Raw genomic sequence first — 21,411 nt, forward strand, 5'->3', positions numbered from 1 at the left:
GGTAATTGACAAGTCCTTAGCCAATGAGTGTGCAGTTTCACACCACAGATAATCCTCCATTTTGAAACACAGTTTGCAAAATAGACTTTCTTGTCTTTTTTTTTTAATTCACCGTGACCAAAATGAGCGACTGAGCCCACAAACTCAGCCAGAAGGTGTTTACAGAGGTCAAATCAGGCAGCTGTTTCCCATAAACTTCTATAGGACTGCCTTCAGAGAGAGTGCACTTTTCCACTTTGGCTTCATTTTTCCAACTTGAATCTAAGTCCATGTTTTATACTGTCCATTCTTCAAAAGCCAGTCAGTCTTCATATACTTACTCCCATTTCATGCCCAACTTTCCTGGAGTTAGGTCCGTGGCTGCTTTGATTGATGGGTGTCTCAACACAGGCAGCTACAGTAGAGCAGCCAGGGCTCACTTCTGCTACCTGGAGTCACTAAACTGGTTCTGTCTGCCTTCTTTTTACTGTTGGTGTCTTTTTGGAGCATGATATAACCTGCTTGTGCTTCACTTTTGGTGAGTGAAATCTGCTCTTATATTAGTCTGTGACTGAGCACTGTTAATTTGTTTCTATGCACTGGACTAGTACAGTTTATAATTTTCTAACAAACCTTTTCAGCCAAATATGGAAACAAATACAAACAACAACATGGCAGTGGCCAAAATGCTACCCTTAAGGCTCCAGCATGCACCCTCCAAAAACAATGGGCAATTTCATAGTGGTTTATACAGTTTATGGTTCTCACTATGTTTTCCTGACAAGTGACCACTTGTAGCTCTGTGAATAATGACTGTTGTCTCACAAGCAATAGAAGGAATGTTGTTAGACACCCACAAAATTTCAGATTTAACACCAAAACTACCATTTTCCAAAATTCTTTTTTAGCCTTTTATATTTGGCCAACCTAAAACCAGCCGACAGTACATTTATCACCATATCATTATTAAGGTACGATGTAGTATAAGGGTATAAGGGTGGATACTGTAGCATTATGCTTGGTAGTTGTGCGAATGCCGGTTACAACGCTATCTGTTTTTCAGATGCCAAAGGACACCAGTTTAATCCCAACATCAAATCCCATCTGAGAGCAGGTAGCTTGTGAATATTACTTCTTGTCACGTACATGCTTGATGTTACATTGAGACATTTTCCGTATTGTTAATTTGCATATACTGACAAGCTCTGCCTCGAACAATGCTCACCTTGAACTGTGACACAGAAGAATAATGAGCACAAAATAGGCTTTGCATAATAGTTGTGCTGTAGTTGTGAAGTGGAAAAGCAGTGTTCAGATAAAGTCGGGGGAAAACGAAAACATTTACTCTAATGGTTCAGAAACTTTTAAAATTAGAAATTAATCCTTTAATTATTAAATGTTTTTTATCTCTTTTAACAAATAGGTCACAGCATGTCAAGGTGAATGACATATTATTAATAATTAAATATTGTAGCCCGGGGGGGGTGCCCCAAGGAGCTGTGTGTTCTCCTTTCCTTTTCACCTTTTACACTAATGAGTGTAGAGGGAACCAGACTAAAAACCAGGTTATTAAATTCTCGGATTCAATTCAATTTTATTTATATAGCACCAAATAACAGCAAACAGTCTCCAAGGTGCTTCATGCTGTAAGGTAAAGACCCTACAATAATTACAGAGAAAACCCAACAGTCGATATGACCCCTATGAACAAGCATCTGGTGACAGGAGGAAGGAAAAACTCCCTTTTAACAGGAAGAAACCTCCAGCAGAACCAGGCTCAGGGAGGGGCAGTCATCTGCAGCAACTGGTTGGGGCTAAGGGGAGAGAGACAGGACAAAAGACATGCTGTGGAAGAGAGCCAGAGATTAATAATAACTAATGATTAAATACAGAGTGGTGCATAAACACAGTAAATAAGGTGAATGAAAAGAAACTGCATTATGGGAACCCCCAGCAGCCTAGGCCTATTGTAGCATAACTAAGGGAGGGTTCAGGGTCACCTGATCCAGCCCTAACTATAAGCTTGATCAAAAAGGAAAGTTTTAAGCCTAAGGGGGGGTGTCTGTCTCCTGAATCCAAGCTGGGAGCTGGTTCCACAGAAGAGGGGCCTGAAAGCTGAAGGCTCTGCCTCCCATTCTACTCTTAAGTATCCGAGGAACCACAAGTAAGCCAGCAGTCTGAGAGCGAAGTGCTCTGTTGGGGTGATATGGTACTATGAGTTCTTTGAGATAAGATAGGGCCTGATTATTCAAGACCTTGTATGTGAGGAGAAGGATTTTAAATTCTATTCTAGATTTAACAGGGAGCCAATGAAGAGAAGCCAATATGGGAGAAATCTGCTCTCTCTTTCTACTCCCTGTCAGTACTCTAGCTGCAGCATTTTGGATCAGCTGAAGGCTTTTCAGGGAGCTTTTAGGACAGCCTGATAATAACAGGATGATTCTAATATTAGAAATATTGCACAAATGCAAAAAAGCAGTCTTACATATTTGCTTAATATCTGCACTGAAGGACATATCCTGATCAAAAATGGCCTCTATGTCTTTAAGACATTCCTGCAGTTTAACTAACTGATGTGTGTCATCTGACTGCATGGATAGATAAAGCTGGGTATCATCTGCATAACAATGAAAATGTATGCAATGCTTTCTAATAATACTGCCTAAGGGAAGTCATTAGTGTACAATGACACTATTACATTAAGTCTGTTACGAGCAAATGACTGCTCATCTGTATACCACAAGGAGATTAATGACAAAGTGTGGTGCAAAAATTCTTAATTTTGAAATTTTTAATATTGAACATACTAAAGAAATGATATTTGACCCTAGAGGAATATGAGCAACTGATGGATGTACAGTAAACAGGTTTGCTCATATAAGTATTTGGGCATCTATATGGATACATTTTTAAAGGGGAAGAACATGCTGACTTTTTATGTTCTTTTTATTTTCTTTTGTAGGCTTAGATTGTGAGTTGCAAGGTTATGGGTACTTTTTAATCACACTATGCTGGAAAGTTTGATCAGATATGGGATGGCAGCCTGGTATGGATCGCTCACAGTAAAATTCAAATCGAGGATTGAGAAACTAGCAAAAATTGCCATGAAAATGGAAGGAAACAAATAGTACCAGTCTCTCCAATGAAAGCACGAAATTATTGGTGTACACCAGGCTTACAGGATTAAGGATTCGTCTCATTTCCTTTTTTCCAGAGGACAAGCTATTACCTTCAGCATCTAATGTACTATTAAATAAGGACTCAGCACAATTTAAAAGGTCTGGAGCCATACAGACCTGCATTTGATTGTTGCTCGAGATGGATTTTTTTTTTTTATTATTTACTTATTATCTTTTTCTCTCTGTTGTTTTTATTATGTGAATGCAGCCATGTAGCACTGTTTATCTAACACAAATTTCCCATTTGGGACTACTGTATGAAGTTTATTCAATTCAATTCAATATTACACACTAATTAAAAATGATCATAATTTCAGATTAAGGGTGTAAGCATTCAACTCTTGAGAGAAATTTAATTTAAAAACTGTCAAAAGTTAAAAAAAAAAAAAGAAAACAAAAAAAGAAAACCCAAATCTTAAAATAAGATAAATACAACCTCAGATGAACAACATCACAACATTTTATACTGTCATTATTTATTTAATGAAAAATCTTTGGTTTTATCTGTCCAAAGGAAAATTGATCCACCTTAATTTGTTTGGAAATGGACTCATAACCCTTCCAAGATTGGTGAGCAACAACAATTTCTTCTTTAAGAGCACTGATGTCTTTACTCCTTGGCATTGTATTAACACACACCTGAATGCTCCTGACCAACAAAATTTCTGTGTTTATAGAGGTGCTCACACTTGCTGATGATCAAATAATCAAGTGCATTGATTATCAGAACTTGGCTGCCACTTCCCCTCTTAGATTCTGTAGAAGCAGTAAGACTGTGCTAGTTTTTCACACACTGCTCCTGCATTTTGGCATAATTCATGTTAAATAAATAATGGCACAGTATAATATGTCATGTGCTTGCTAAGGATCACTTTATTATTATTATGCCCTGATATGTAAATTACCAAGACTGTATTTTCACTGTTTCCATGGAATTCCCAAAGGGTCCCAGTAAGATTTTTTTTTTCCCCTCAACTACTTTTCTGATCTGTTGCCATACTTTGATATCTTACTATAGAGTAAACCACCAGTCTGTATTCCAGTTAGCTCATTATAAGCCCTTGTTAACCTAGTTCTGGCTGCTGCCAAAGCCTTTTGAAGGTGGAAATAGCTGCGATTATGACCAACAGATGAAGCTGCTGCTGTGACTGTCTTTAGCCACAGCTATGCTTTGGCTGTTATAATTAAACACCTGCTTTGAATGTTACAAACCCACTGAGTGGCTGTTATCAGTTGTGATCACTCCCATAGATATGTCCAGTAGACACCCTCCTTTAACTACTGATAGTGCAGAAGATGCTTAATCATCCATGTTATTCATTCATAAACAAAAAAGCAATCAGATTATGCAGCAGAAGAAACCTCTCATGGTCAAGTAAAATGTCACCCCAGCTGTCCCTTCAGCCTCACACTCAACACGTTCATATTTTCATCCCTGTGATGAGGTCAAGAGTACTGAAAGGTCAAGGTGGCACTGACATCCTCACAGCCGTCTTCCACATTATCAGCTCCGGAATAAAATAATCCCCCGTATCAACTGTCCCGTACACAGACAGGCGCTCGGTGAAGTGATGCAGAGATGATCAGCAACCAGAGGAGTCTGTTCAGTGACAGACTGCTGCTTCCCAAGTGTAGGACCAACAGACTGAAAAACTCCTTTGTTCCTCACACCATCAGACTGTACAACTCCTCTTTGGGGGAAGGAGGGGCAACAGGAGGATAGTGGGGGGGGCAGCCTGAGCCTGAGCCTGACCATGACCACAATGTAACGTAAAACAGTACTGGACAATGAATGATATCAGTGTGCAAGTATTACCTCAGCTGTCTGACATCTTATATCTTCTTTGTCTTGTTGTGTCTTTGCTTATTATTTATCTATTTATTCTTTGCTTGTAGATTTCTGACTGTATATTTTCTGATTGTATATTCTGTATATTTCTGACTGTACATTCTTGTATGACTATATTTCCAACTATATCTCTGCTTGTGTGACTATAATGTAAAAAGCGCTACTGGAACTTTAATTTCCCTGACGGAACCCTCCCAAAGGGATTAATAAAGTTTAATCTAATCTAATCTAATCTAATTTAATTTTTAACTTATAAAGTACGATTTAAAATTATATATCACCAAAAGCTTGTTAAGGATCATCTGTGATGAAAGAGCTCCTTATTGCTGCATTAAACTTTCACACAGTATAAACATTAAGTGTCTCTCACCACCACAGTTGCCTCTGTCATGGTGGCTATTTGCTAGCTAAACACTGCTAATAGCAACACTGCAAACTTAAGAACTTGAACCTGAACCTTAACAGTAAAAGTCTCTGGCTGCTACAGTACAGTCTGTCATCTCAATCTTTTTTCACCTTCTTTACAAACATCTGGCATGGGGATTTAAATCTATGCATTACTGGTTGGGTCGTTAACCAACATTTCACTTTCATTTAAACATTTTCACATCACGTTATTTCCATATTATTAAATACCTACCACTCACACAAGTGTAAGATTAGCATTTCAAAGTGGCTTTTTTTTTAACCTGGCTAAGTCACGTAACCTGGTCAGGAGCAGGCTATGTTCAGAGTTTCAGTTTAAAATCCACTACGTTTTCACTAATTCTTTTATTTACAGCATGTTTGAAGAGCAACAAATTCTCTCTACCTATAGAACCTCTGTTGGGGGAATATTCTTTATATGGACAACTTGTTAAACTGTCCCTTATTAAAACCACTGAATGAAGCATAGCTGCAAAGTTACAGCAGCACAAACTGTGCGTCACTGGAATTTCCATGTGACGCAGAGTTGGTGATGCAGAAAATACATTTATACTTGTTTGTAATCTCCTGCTAAGTGTGCTTTGCACTGCTGAAATTACCTCTTCTAGAGCACAGATTATGAAATTGATCAGGAAACTTATCACCAAGAATCAATCGGTAAAATGAGGTCCTGTACAATGTTTGTGGAATGTTTCAATGAGACTGGCCCTTTAAGGAGACAATAGGGCACATACAGGCATGTATAAACTTGGCACAAAAGTAAGGAAATTTGTGTTTGATTGATTATTTTTTTGTGGTAACAATACTTCTTGGCACTAAATCTTATACCGTTGGAAAGCCTGTTTTTTTCCGCTTAAATGGTGCCACATTTGTAAGGAAAATGCATTTGTGGGTTTAGCAGCAGAGTTGAGTATGTGAGTTGCACCCATGAAAAAAAAATTCATAAAATGTCTCTGCTTGGTGCCAAACACTGGCCACTAATGGAATAAATACTGAGTGAAAGTGAAAAGTCAGCAGTGAAAACGGAAAGTCCAAAAGATGAGGCTCAATTCATGCGACAGTCATGGGATTTAGGGAAGAATGCCGCCAAATTCTGGGTGAAACTCCAAAAAATAGACTTCCCAATTTTTTTTTACGTGTTCTGTAGGTTTTTGCATGACAGTTGATTTAAGTTTAAAGTTTATATCCAGAAACTGTCAGAGATGTTGCTACAGTTCATAAGTTTTTGGACAATCACACATTATTTGTAATTTTGCTTTGATGAAATCAAAGCACAGATTTTCAGCATTAATTCAAGAAGTTCAACAAAAGTATTGCACTAATTGTTTAGCTATACAGCCCCCCATGTTCAGAGGTTGAACAGTGACTGCACAGTTGCCTGATGAGCAGTTTCATGGACAAGTGAGGCCTGTTCTTTTGTTTTTCCTTCACAAATTAACCAGATAAAAGATCTGGAGTTGATGAATTTGAATTTGGTAGCTGTTCACTGAACTCTCAATAATGCTGTGAGGAAAAATTATCCAAAAAAAAAATTAAAAATCCATTCTTCACAAACTTATAGACCTAACCTAACTGTATATTGTGCTTTTCTCCTCTAACTGACGACTGCATTCACACAGTGTTTTATACCTCTCACACAAACAGTCACACACTAGACTTGAGGCAATTTGAGTTTCAGTATTTTGCTCAAGGACACTTTGACATGCACACTACAGGAACTGGGGTTCAAACCACTGATCCTCCAATTAGTAGGCACCTTCTCTACCACCTGAGCCTCAGTTACCTTTTGATTTTATTTATTTATTTATTTTGCTCCAAGTCTTAATGCTTTACCTGATCTGTGTATAAATGTACATTGTTTTCTGATTCCTGTGGAACAGAATAGCTGCTGAAGTGAAACAACCTGCACTGGGAATTAAAGTGTACAACTTGAAAAGTGTCAAAAGTTCAAACAAATCTATGCTGGACTTTGATTTCCAGTTACAAAAGAGAGCAGAACATTGACGAAACCCCCAGTCAGACATTACGCTGCATTTTTGCAGGAATGGAAAAAGAATCACTGAAACTCACTGTTGCAAATGGCTCCTGATTGCTGTTGACAGATTGCTTGGATCTGTTTTCAGTGGGGTTTCTGAGAGGACTGTACGAGGCAGGTCGTTCCATGTGGAGGTACAGTGGGCTCTCTGGTGATGGTTTTTTGGCCCAGAGTAGGGACCGCCATATCGATTTTGTCCCCCTCTTCAATCCATTATCGAGGCTCTGTCAAGACAGCCAGGAAGCCTGTGGTTATCTGATTTCCCATTTTATAAGCAGATTGAAAAACAGCTACCAAACTTTGCAATTATAATAGGGTGGTCTCGGTATCAGTGTGCTCCCTTGTGATACTCACGCTTTTACTTGATTTTTTTTCTCATATACGCAAACACACCTGAGAGCTGCTACTGTTGTTCTTGTATTGTTGATTTGCAGAGCAGAGCAGTAAGTGACTCCTATACGCCTGCAGCCCGGTGTCTTAATTACACTCCTAAGTCTGATAATTACTTTATAATGACTTTGCTTTGCCTTTGCTCTCTTTGCAGTTATATTATTCTGATGAGGTACTTTTCATAGCTTGGAGTAATTCCTCGGAGTGTAACCAAACCAGAAATCTTACAGGGCTTCCAAACAGTAGCTGCAGGTCTTTTTTAGAAAGCCTTTTTTTTTTTATTTGATGATATCTAATTTGTTCCCACAAGAAAATCCGTTAAAAGCAATATTCTTAAAGGAGCAGTTTAGTATTTTAAAAATGCTCCAGTTTGTATTCTTTTTGTCTTGTTCAAGCTGCAGTTAATTCAGTTTTGCTTCTCAGACCAGCTTTTTAAAAGAGACTGTAGTCTGGATTGGATTTGGGTGTCCAGACAGCACCAATAAACCTGACTGGGGTCACAGTTAGCTTAGCTTAGCATTAATACTCTAGGCAAGGGGAGATGGTGAGCTAACAGTTGACAAGAACGGTAAAGTTCATCAATTAAAATGTACTGTGTTTGCTTCATCTGTGCACAAATAGAATAATGGAAAATGTCTGTGTGGATTTTAAGTACATGGTTGTTGCCCACACTGAGGATTAATAAAGTGACTTGTATAATCATGCTTCTACATCTCCCCAGCAACACTTTCCAGTTCTTCCTAGTGGATCCCAAAGCATTCCCACACCAGATGAGATCTAAAAATCACTCCAGCAAGTTCTGGATCTCCTCCCAATTGGTGATGCTCAGAAATCCTTCAAAGCGAGGCATCCTAATCAGATACTGAACCTCTTCCACTGGCTGCTTTTGACACGGAGGTGCCGGGAGCTCTACTCCAAGATCTGCCCAGATGTTCTGGCTCCTCTCTCTGAGCCCAGCCACCTTACAAAGGAAGCTCACTTCAGCTGCTTGTATTCATGACCTTATGTTTACTAGCTACTAGTCTAATTGTGTTTTTAAAAAAAATTAGCTCAACAACAAGAAGATTGCCAGTGAACACCACTATGTCATAATTAACCAGAACAGGTGGAGGAAAGAGAGTGGGGCAGCAGACAGACAGGGTAAGAGTTCTTCTGGTAACAGGTGAGGAGTAGACAGGCAGGTGAGTATAATGCCTCTTTTCCACTAGCACCTACTCAGCATGACTCGACTCAGTTTTGTTTGTTTTCCATTGCAGTTGAGTACGGCCTCACAAGGTGGCCCGGAAGTCCCGAGACGTTATTTGTATGCGACACAAACACAAACAGTCACTCTGTCTAGCTCCCTCTGGATTCTATCATCAGCCACCAAGCATAAAAAAAAACATCTGTGTTTGTTAGTGTGTAGCCATTTCCCTTGTTGCCAGGTTTCAAAAATGGCAGGTTTGATTCTTATGAAGGAGCTGCTCTCATGACTCATCTAGTGACTTAAGTAACAAGTGGAATGCATTCTGCAGACGTCACATTTTTGGGTCACCTCAGCTCACTGAGGCTGAGTAGGTACTAAAAAAGTACCTGGTACTAGGTACTACCACCTAATGTCGAGTTAAGCTGAGTAGGTACTAGTGGAAAAGCAGCTTAAGGGGAAGGGGCAGGTTATTCTCGCAAACAGTCCAATTTCTTTTCCTCTTCATTTAAGCACAAGAATCGGGTGAATATCCAGAAAAAAGTAACTTTCCTTCTTCAGGGGAGCAGTATAATCCAATACTACATTTAGCATCAGCCAAGGAGTCCAAGACTCACGCCAGGAAGGAACTAGAGACAGACAAGAATCCAGAATTAGTACAAAAGCAGAAGTAGATTAAGCACACAGAACAACACGTGAGCATGAATACCACTACTGAAGCAGCAACAGTCTGGCAGAGAATGGAAGGATAAACTGGTCCGGAGATAATTTGGGAATGGGAAACAGGCGTGGAAGGAAGTCCTACAGGGCAGCTCCAGGAGGAGGAATGGTTTCCAAGCCACTGGCCTCGAACCTACAGAGGCAGAGCGGGCTAGAGAAAAGAGAGCGAGGAGAGAAACTGGGCGTGCCAGGTCAATGTAACTGTTATTAATGAAAAAATAGTACAGCATGATACTAACTGAAATCCTGGTTTGAGTCTCAGAGAAGACACAAATCCAGCCTCAGGGGGTCACAAGCCCATATAAATGGGAGGACTGAGGATTATCTGGAGTAAAATCTGTGCTAAATCAACATGTGGATCCATCCATTGAGGGGACCCCCTTGGGAAATAAGGTAGCAGCCTGAAGCACAACCTTCTGCTTTTACGAGAATAATATTATCTGCAGATCAATGACATGATACAGGAAGGGAAAAACTCTTACACAAATAAATATCCTATTTTATGAACTTTGAAATATTACCAGTAAAATATGTGACAGGCGATACTCATCTCCATGGATGCAGTTTTCTTTTATAGCGTCCCTCACTGATGGCCAGCTCTGCCAGTCTGCAGTGATACCTCACCAAAGTGGAATATGTCTGAGGCTTTATGTGCCTACTGTGAGTGAGCCCATTAGCTTCAGTGAACAAGCCATATCAATAATCCTCTGTGAAACCCTGCATCCAAATCTATTTGTTCCAATTATTCATAAGAGTGTTAATTGCTGAAAGAGGTCCGATCTTGTTTTTTTTTTTTTTTTGCGTAGGTCCATGTGCAAATCTGTTTGAGGTGGCATGCTGTAACAACTCCCACTCATCCTCTTGTGTTCAAGTGAAGAGAAAAATGGAGAAAAATGGAAAAAAATGGAGCGATTTCAGCATCAGGATACTCTAAACAATGTCCCTGTGATTCTGCTTCATTAATGTTACTGTATTTTGCATTTTACCTCCATCATGCTCACTGGGTTTCAACTAGAGACACAGCTTATTACAGGATTTTGTGTAGTATTTTGCTCTCAACCACCAAAGACATAAAAAGAGACCTGCAAGTCATAAAAGAGCATTTTAAATGTCCATCTTGCTGCCATTAACTTGTCCATTATTTCCTGTTCTGATGACAGATAATCGTTTATGGTTACATTTTACTGTGTCTCACTGAGGGACCAAATCAAAGTCACACTGAAGCAACAGCACAAGTGAATCTGCTCAACCTTGAGCAACCATATTTTTTTATAACTGTGTTAATGCCTCCTTAAATAAGGCCTTTCACTGTCAATACAAAGTCATTCATCTTGTTGAGTTGATTCACACACAATAGTGGACATACAGGAAAGCAGTGACGTCTGGTGTTGCGCAGTGAGTTTTGTGTTAAATGTGTGATGACCTCAGTTTGTGCATCTTGGTCAACTTTTTAATGGTTTACACCACAGACTGGTTTGTTTTTCAAACCAACACACAGTCAGTAGAAACAAATATGAAATTTTACTGTTCAGTAGTTTTGCTTCTTTTTCCAGTGCATTTGACTGAATCTTTTCAAAGTTCTCAAATGAAGCCATTACGTAAACTGATGCAACAGATGTAACATTTTGAGAAATTGAATTAGTTGCTTTCTTGCAAATGGATCCAATGCAACAGACTGCCATGTTAAACAGAAAAGTCCTCCTAATATTTGGGAGAAGTCAATTAACACCCACGAGGCTGACAAAATATTAGCTTTACTAACGTAACATCAAATATTTACACTCACAAGATTATTAGACTAGTTTATCATAAGGCTTCTGGGGGGGATATTTACTCATCACTCCCCAAGTCTTTATGCAACACTCTAACACCAAACTCTAACTGCATTTTGATGTAACAATATCTAATAAATCAAACATTTCAAATGTTAGTTTTCTGAATATCTTAATGTTAATGTAACTCTTGGCAGAAAAGCAAATATGTATATTTCCCAAATGTCAAAATATCAAATCTCTGTTCTAAGTAATTAAAGCACTGGATAAGAACCTGAGACGTGAGATGAAAAGAAAAATGACATCCTGAGTCAATGATGCAGTTAGTTCAGCTTTCGGGAGTCTCAGAACAGCAGAGCAGCTACAGTAGCAAATGAGATGAATGAACCTGTCATGCATGTTAAACAGACAATAGTGCAAAAAAAAAAAAAAGATTCTCAGCAAACGAAGCTTCCCTCCTGGATTAGAAGTGTCATCTTATCATTGTCCGATTTGTACAAGTGCACTAAAGTATCTGCACACAAGTCATGTTCACTGGCTGCACAAACATAATCTTACAAACATTTTGCTGAGCAACGGTTCTCTCTTTTTTTTTCTTGCAGCCTACACAACTGAAACCTTGTGACTCACTTACAGAATGTCAAGTCTTTCTGAAAGTGTAATGAGTGTCTCATTTGATTCTGCCTTAAAGAGCTAATCAAAGGTCATGTTTCTGCTTCGCACAGATGTGCTGGGATCCCCTTCAGTTTACTGAAAGCCCAGCAGGGGAAGTATTCATGAAAAACACTCCACTACCTTTCATAGTGAGGTTAAAGATATTTATCTTTGATAACAGCTAATTATCAGTTAAGGAAAGAAAAGTTTGCATACAACTGGGGCTTTGTTGAGGGGGGCTATGATTCAGCAAAGCAAAGACTATGAAACCAATACTATGCAGAGATATTTTAAACATTAAAGCCTGGAAAGGTCCACGAGGGCTGCCTGGAAAGACGGATGACAGAGTGCTTACTGAGAGGGCTACGGGCATAATGTCAGACATAATGTAACTCAACAACAAGGCCTCTGCTCAGATCTCACTCCTGATGGTGCTCCACGCCATTTCCATTCACCTCATCATATGTGATGTTTACGAAGATCAGACAGAACTACCGAAGCCGACGCATTTCACAGGGTCACGGCCTTTAAGCTCCACTGGGCACTAAGTGCTGCATGCCCTATTTTGCAGGATAAAGATGTCATAACTTTCCATATAGTAAACTGAGTTTCTTTCCATAAAAAAGATGAAAAGTATTTTGTAGTAATTAAAGTGTAATCACTATACAGTGAAAAATTAATTTGGGCAGCATATGAGACTGAAGTGATGAACATGTTCTGGGTAAGAGTGCATTTTGTGCACAAACTAAATTCTAAATGTGACGGAAGTAGCTGGAAATAATGTATGCTGATCCAGAGTATTAGACCTTCAGTTCACATATTTTAGTTTAGTGTTCAAAACTACATGTTTTCTTGAATTAAATCAAAGTTTATTTGTCACATGCATGGTCATACAAGGTACAGCTAGCTGTGAAATGCTTTGACATCTACCCTTACACAATAACACAAGATGAAAATATGAATAGAATAATTTAAAGAATATAATCAAGATAGGTTCAGAATATACACTAAGATAAAATGAAAGTTGAATAATTAACAAAATATAGTCAAAATAAAATATAATATAAAATGTAACAAATATACACACTAAATATATAATGTATACACTCAAGACAGGGTGGGAGGAGGTGTAGGGTGCACATTACAGTGCAAATAGCATGACATGATTGTCCAGATCAGCAGGAGAGTCAGTGAATGATGAATGGTGTCTGTGTGTGTGTGTGTGTGTGTGTGTGTGTGTGTGTGTGTGTGTGTGTGTGTGTGTGTGTGTGTGTGTGTGTGTGGGGGGAGGGGTGTAGTAGTCCATCAGCTGTCCTGATTCAGGGCCCAAATAGCCTGCAGAAAGAAGCTCCTCCTCAGCATCTCTGTTAGCCTTCAGGCAGTGAAAGTGCTTCCCTGACCTCAACAGTGAGAAGAGTCAATAGTTGGGATCTTTCATGATCTTTCTGGCTTTGGTCTGGCACCGCCTGCAGGTCAGGAAGTTCAGTCCGAATGATGCATTCTGCTAAATGCTCTAAACTTTTTCTGTGGTCTACACTGCGAGTTCTTGCATCCAACTGCTTGAAACACTTTACAGTTAGCGTTTACTTTAATGGTGGGGAAGCAGCTGAAATCAAGAAAGAACATCCCAAGTAATGTCAAAAGGCAAAACAAGCAAAGCCACGGGACAGAATAGCAAGAAGGTATTTAGATGTTGCTCACAATCATCATCATTTTTCTGATTTCCTTTTCCCATTCTTTTTGGATAAGTGATAACTTACCAAAAATCAGCAAGCCGTTTAAAAGATTATTTGTATCATGCTGGGGTGAGTCATACTGTGCCACACAGCTGTGACTGTGATAATTAGTCTGCATGTAAAGCGACTTTTCTGACACATTTCTATCATCCACACAAACACGGAGAGATTTCAGTTGATTCAAGATGTGCTGAAGACGAGTGAAAATAAAGGGAATGTTTGCTGAATTAAAAAAAAGAAAAAGTTTGTTGTACATAGAGTAAAATAGCATGTACATGTTTAGCCCCTGGTGAATGATTTTACAAGTACTGTTGGAACTCAGCAGACAAGACCAAATGGCCACAGCATTAGAGTGGGCATGAAAATCTCAGTGCATCAGCTGTTGGCTCAGCTGATACCCTTCTACCCTTCCAATTAGTGACTCACATACAAGGAATGCCACTTAAGCTGCTTTAGATCATTTATACCCTTGGTGCTTAATCTGAAAGTCACTTTGCAACCCACCTAAACCCCAACTTCCTGTCTTCATGCTGTGTCCTACTTAATCAGTCTGATCCCTTCTCTGTTATGTACTCTCCTTTTGCTCTCCCTGCCTGTATATGTACAAATAGAAGAACTGGTTGGTCCCCAAACAGGTCCGTGACATCACACAGATATAAATTACCGCTTCTTCTTCTTCCTCTTCTTTCAGGTGTTTCCATCAGCTGATCATTTTCCTCCATTTCATTCTTGCATCATTTTCTGGTCACAACCCTCTGCATGTCCTCCTTCACTACATGAATACATACTCATCAATCTTCTCTGTGGTCTCCTCCTACCGCCTGGCAGCTCCATATTCAAAACCCTTTGCTTATCCCTCCTCTGCACATGCCCAGACCATCTCAGCCTTGCCTGTCTAACTTTGTCTCCCAAATACATATAAATGATGCATATGGAAATTATTTTCCTTTACTAAAGTGGTCCTGGCTACACAGAAAAATATGCTTTTGTGTTAGAGTTGTGTCACTAATTGTTTTTCTCAACAATGAACCGCTTGACCATTTCTGTTGTTTTTTCCATCCTAAGAACAGCCATAAGATGAGCATCGACTTACAAGGCTGAAGTGTTTGGCTGAATGTTCATTGCTCATATGACAGAGAAATAACAAGCCTCCATTTGGTGCATTACATAACTCACACCCAAACAAAGCTTACTACAGCAACACGGCTCACTGAATGTGCCAAGGAGAGGTCAGATATTGACTGGTTTTGCTAAAGCTTTGGCTAATTTTTTACACATAGTAAAATGCAGCAGCTGCTTGTCTGTTCCGCACAACTCTCTCGCAGTTATCTTACAAAGTTTTGAAGCTCAAGGCAGCATTAGGCAAATTATATTTGGGATCTCAGTTATCTCTCCTATAGCTCTAAATCAGTGAATCATAACCAAAACTTAGACGTCTAGCCTGCAGCTGCATAGCTGATGACACGTGAGACTGAGAACTGAAAGATCGAATTTGTTCACGTCTTAATGTGCTTTATGTCTGGGGGATGATCACACCCAGCACAGAACATCTAGCCTGCAGAAAATCTTCCCAAATGCTGTTACTGTCGTCTTTTCAGTAATTTTTTTCACTTCCTTTTAAGAAGTGGTATATCTGTGTGCGTGTAAGAAAGTAAGTTGTAGAAACTTAAATTAAACCGTATTAAGATTTATAGCCCCATTTTTAGGCAAAGTGACCCCTGAAATGAACACTCAGTACCCAGCCAGTGAATGAACACATTAAAGAGCTATTGTACCAGGACTGATGCAGAGTTTGGTGTGTATGTGTGTGTGTCAGTGTGTATTTTCAGTCTTCGGAAGTAAGATCCTGCAGAGATAATGATGATGTTTGCATTCTGAGCTGTTCTTAAAGCACCACGTTTAATGCCCGAAAGACTCTTATTAAACTATAATGTGATTATTGCAAATTATAATACACTATTATCAGCATATGAGTGCATTTGAAAGTGAACACAAAAAAAGGTGATAATGAAAGCATCAGGCAACAGAGCAGCTGTAGTCCAATGAGAATGAAGGCTGCATAGGGAGGAAAAAAACAAAAAAACAAGATTAAGGCATTTCCTCCTGAGATGCCTTGTGGGTAGTGACTGCAAGAGGCTCTTTATGTGTTTGTGTGAGACATTAGGGGTCGTAATTGTTGAGTTGGGCTGAACAAGGCCAATGACCAGGCCCAATGACCAGAGGAAAAAGGTCAGTGGCTCGAGTTTATTGGGTTGGCGTTTGAAAATGCTACCAAACCCTGGAGGCTTTGACCATTGCAACAAATCACTTCCGACAGATAAACCGATCAGATGCTATTTGTGGATGCATAACATTTAGTTAGATGCTCCGAGGTCGTTGGATTAAGCATCAGTGCGTCATGAGTTAAGAGACTGTAGTTTATTGCTTAGTGAACTCAGACTGAACACTTGAGCCATTTAAAAACCTGAAAAGAAATACTTTCAGGTTTTTCCAAACTGTCTCACTGCGACATACCCTCACCTCTGTGAACTGTTTAACAGTATATAAAATATTCCATTTGATCTGACTGAATTTCAGTCCAGTGTACAGTAAGACAAGGTCAGTTAAGCTAGAAATAAATCATTTCAGTGTCTTTTATCCTCTGCCAGATAAAAGCTGAAGAAAATATGTGCTATGGAAAATGGGAATTGATTTAAACAAGAAGAAAGAAATATGTGAATAACTATATCATGCAGTGCAATGAATATATCAAATCAGTTGGAAATAGTTTGTGCACTTATAAAACTGTGGTTACACACTGCAACCCCAGATCTTTGGCAGGCAGGGGTGGAGTTAGTGGTGGTTGCAGTTTATTAATGTTCCTATAGTGATGGTTTACCCTCTAAGAGGCATTGTTTTTCCTTTGCTTATTTACCCAACTCCTGTCATTGCCTCTGGTATTGCTGTTGTTTGTTAACTGACTTGGGTGGCAGGTTAGACCAAGAGGAGGCTGGCTGCTGGAGCTTGGTGGGAGTGCTGTTGGGCTGCAGGAGGTGTCTATGCTCCTCACCCCTATCTATAAGGACTGCAACATATGTTGTTCAGCAGCTAGATATCAACCTTGACAAAGATTTTTTTCTTTTTACCTGAAATTGTGCGCTGCTGTGAGTGACGAGAGGATGTGCCAAAGAAAAAGACGGGTGGAGCTCCTGTATGGTTCATAAATAAGAACACCAGCTTTTCATACACATAGTGATCAGTGCAGCTTTAAGTTACAGCTACAAATTGATTTTCCCCTGTGATCTCAAAAATTTCCACTAACTTATGAAGCCATGTAATCTGATTTCAGATCTGCTCAGCGGACTCATTGAGACTCGAGAATTACAATTATCGGAGCAAACAAAAATCTATTAAATGTTCCTGAAGAATCATTAATGCACTTTGAGGCAGTAATTTCCTGTTTTGTCTTAAAGTGCTGTCATTTGAACATGATGGTTTCTCACAGTTTCTGCATAATTTATTAAATTTAGGTTTTATTTTGTCTGAGTCCTGTGAAATTAGAAGCAACATCAGTGATAAAGCACCACAGAGCAGAGGGAGAAAAATTACCTTACATTAATAAATAAACAGACTGAGTTGTTTGAATTTGTTTTCTGACAACTAAGTATAAGAATGGCAAAGCAAGTTAGTCGAATTACTTATTCAGTAGATGTAATTTTCTTAGAGGCGGAGAACCCGATTTCAGATAAATGAACAGGCACAAAGACCACAGCTGAATGGCCCTGGATTTTAATACACGGCCTTTGTTTCTTAGCCCAGTGTAACCAATGTACATCTGAAAAGAGTGGCTTTTACAGTTCTTGCCAATTTGCTGGAAGATCACATAGATCTACTTCCTACACATAGCCTGCAATCATGGTAAAAAGAAAATAAACTCTCTTTCAATTCTAAGGCTTTAAGTATCAAAATATAATATAAAGCATCTGGTCCTCAGCAGGTCTTAAAATTAGTTAAATTCAACCTCGGGTGAACTACAGAACCTGGTATATTACACATTACTTATTTAACAAGAACTAGCACAGCCTTACTGCTGCCATGGAAATTAAGAGGGTAAGTAGCAGCCAAGTTCTGATCATCAGTGCACTTAATTATTTGATCATGAGCGAGTGAGAGCACCTCTATAAGAATAGAGACACTGTGACCATTTGCTGGTCTGGAGCATTCAGGTGTGTGTTAACACAACGCCAAGGAGGAAAGACATAAGCAGTTGGATGGACCACGTTTGGAAAAAAAACAAACTCAACATATCAGCACAAACACCTCATATTAACTGTCAGCACGGTGGTGGAGGGGTGAGGACTTGGTTTGTTTTGCAGCCACAGGACCTGGACACCTTGCAGTGATTTGGTATATATATCAAAGTATTCTAGTGTGTTGGTCACGCAACAAGATAATGATCTCAAGTAAGCATAGATGTCTACAGGAAAACAACCCTTCTATGACCTCAGTAAATCTTTTCCTGATGATTTTATGGTGCCAATCACTAGTTCCAGCTCTTACTGAATACAGCATGATGTTCATTTTGTAAATTCTTTACCTCATTAGAGTCAAATGCAGGATATCCTTTAGATCAGGCCTGCCTGACTGACCCATTGCTATCACATGTGTGCAGAGTCCACAGCAGGACTTCAATGACCAGAGGGTTACGGTCTCAAGTCAGTTGAGACAATTCTCAGGTAAACTCAAGGTTTTCTTAATGTAAGTTTAAAATTAAATCTTAAGAATTGTGATTCCTGTGTCAAGTTTCAACGCCACTCAAGATTTCCCAGCAAGTCCTAAGTCAAGTCTCAAGTCTGTTGCAAAATGTCATGGTGACTTTCAGGACATGTCTCAAGATCTTTAAAACCAAGCCTCAAGGATAAATAATTTTTTGTTCAGTAAAATGATATTTGGACATTTTTACCTCTAGTTTTTATGAGCATTATTGAGGAATACAGATTCTCAAAGAACTGTATTCGCAGCTTTATTTGATTCCAGTTGGAAGCCACTACTGTTATTCCAAAGCTATTTCATTGTTCACCTGGCCTTTGTACAGCAACACACTCATAAATGAGCACTAACGCCTTGTAGGCTATTTGTTCACCTTATATTCAATTTGCACGTGAGCCTATTTAATGTTTTGATCTGTGTTTTTATTTGTTCTTTACTTGCTCCCAGGAATGTTCATCATCATCGGGGTGTTAAACCTTCCTAGAAGGCCATAGAAATGCACAGTATCTAAGCAATACATTAAATTAATGGGAAAACAATTACATTTTGATCTACCCATGCCTTAATGCTGAGACAGTGATATAGATAAGCCCAGCTGAACATTTTTTCCAGGTTTTGGCTGCTGCAAATTTGTTGCTTTTAGCCAGTTTTAAATGTCTGATTATAAATTTGCCCCTGTGTGTGCTCAAACACGGCCCCTTTAATGTGAAGTCATTGCTAGGCTCGGAAAATCAGACTTGACTTACCGAGGTTAAAACCACTGTGGTGTGACCACTCAGTGGAGTCAGATATCCTGCTATGTTTGTAGTACAGGTCCCAGGCTATTTCACTGAAGAGGCCTCGTATTTAATAGCACATGAAGTCATATGGCCACATGTGGCATTAAATAGTAGCTTCGATTTTCCTCAGGTCAAGACATACATATAATATTGCAGGGGAAGTCTTCAGGTAGACAAGTCTCAAGTCACGTAAGTCTCGCAAATCCTCATTTTTTATCACTTAAGTGAGTCGCAGGTCCCCAGCTTTTGCAGACAGATGGTAGTCCTGAATTAGGCCTGTGGTTTATATCGCTGTTGGTAGGCACAGTGGGAGAGATTCAAACTGCTTTGCTTTAAAGCAGGCACTACAGTTACAAGCTGTCTGTGGATTTGCATAGTTCATTAAACTGCTGCCACTAGTTTCTCAATGGCATTAACATTAATTTATTTATGTCAATATTTTTCCATGGAGGCAATCCATTATGCTTTGTGATTTTAACAGCTCTATTCATTTATTAATAAAAATGAGTTTTCACGAAACACTTCACTGCACCGTATGTTTCCGTTCCAGTTCAGTGACATTAATGTCTATGGTAAGTAAGCCTGTGACAAGTCAATGTGAATAATGTTCCACTAAGAGTTGGTGGATAATACATTACTGCCTTAAAAAAAAAAAATACATGGAGCAGGAACAATCCCATTGACGATAATCTTGCTGTATGGGAGTTTTTAATTTGAAACTTATGAACTTATGTGTGCAGTTTACAGTGAGAATAATAAACAACTGTATGGGAGCTTTCTCTCCCAGTGCTCCCACACTGCCAAGCAGCTCACACATCCTTTCCTGGGCGATATTTTGACTGGGGATAATGAGCGTTTGCTCCTGCACGGGCCCTGTGGCTCAATCCAAACATACACTGCATCTGAGGTACGAATAAAGTGAGAAATTCTGGCTCCATCTCAGAGTTTTAGAGAGTTACCTGTTGGAAACCCAAATTAATATCAAGAGGCTTGGCTACACATGTTGTTAAAATCAAAAAGTTTAAAAACTTTACCCTTGCTGACATCACCACATTTATCATATTAAATCCTCTCAATTTGTTGGGCACATTCAGGAAACAGACTGGAATTCTACCCTTTTAGGCCCTTTACCTCCTTAACCATCATACTGAGAACAATCCTGTCAGCAAAGAACAGGAAACTGAGGCTACAGTTCACATAGGATCACCAAAACTGGACAGCAATAGACTGAAAAAAGGTTGTCTGGTCTGATGAGTCAATTTCTGCTGCAACATTCAGATGCTAGGGTCAGAATTTGGAGTAAACATGAAAGCATGGATCCATCCTTCCTTAGATCGATGGTTCAGGCTGCTGCTGGTGTAATGTGTGGGGGATATTTTCTGTTGGGTACCAAATGAACACCACAGCCTACCCGAGTATTGTTGCTGACCATGTCCATCCCTTTGTGACCACAGTGTACCCCCATCTTCTCATAACATGCCATGTCCCAAAGCTCTAATCATCTCAAACTGGTGGACATTTCTCTTCAATGTATTACTTCTCTGTGCTTATTCAGTTAGAGTCCATGTGGCCTCTGCATGTGCCAAGTATCCTGCAATTTTAGGGTAGCCGTTACCAAAAGTATCTAGTCTTGCTTGCTGTAAGGAGTAAAAACTTAGAGCGCCACAGTGTGCATGCAAACAACACCCTTAGGCTTGAAAACAGAGTCAATCCCCACAGACTCCAATGTTAAAATGCTCGACTGTACATCAGAAATAAACACGTTTCCAGCATGATATAAAAAAAAGGTTAGATCTATGTAGCTAATTTGTGATAACATGTGATCAGTATTAATGCTCTTCATACTGTCTATTACAATGTTACAGTTGAATGAAGCAGACACCTCAGTAGTAAGGCTGCTTTATAATATGGTACCAATCAAGTTTACAGCTGTACATGGAGGAAAGAGCCCCATGTGAGA

This window comes from Archocentrus centrarchus, chromosome 18 (genome assembly GCF_007364275.1).
Source record: "Archocentrus centrarchus isolate MPI-CPG fArcCen1 chromosome 18, fArcCen1, whole genome shotgun sequence".
Classification (NCBI taxonomy): domain Eukaryota; kingdom Metazoa; phylum Chordata; class Actinopteri; order Cichliformes; family Cichlidae; genus Archocentrus; species Archocentrus centrarchus.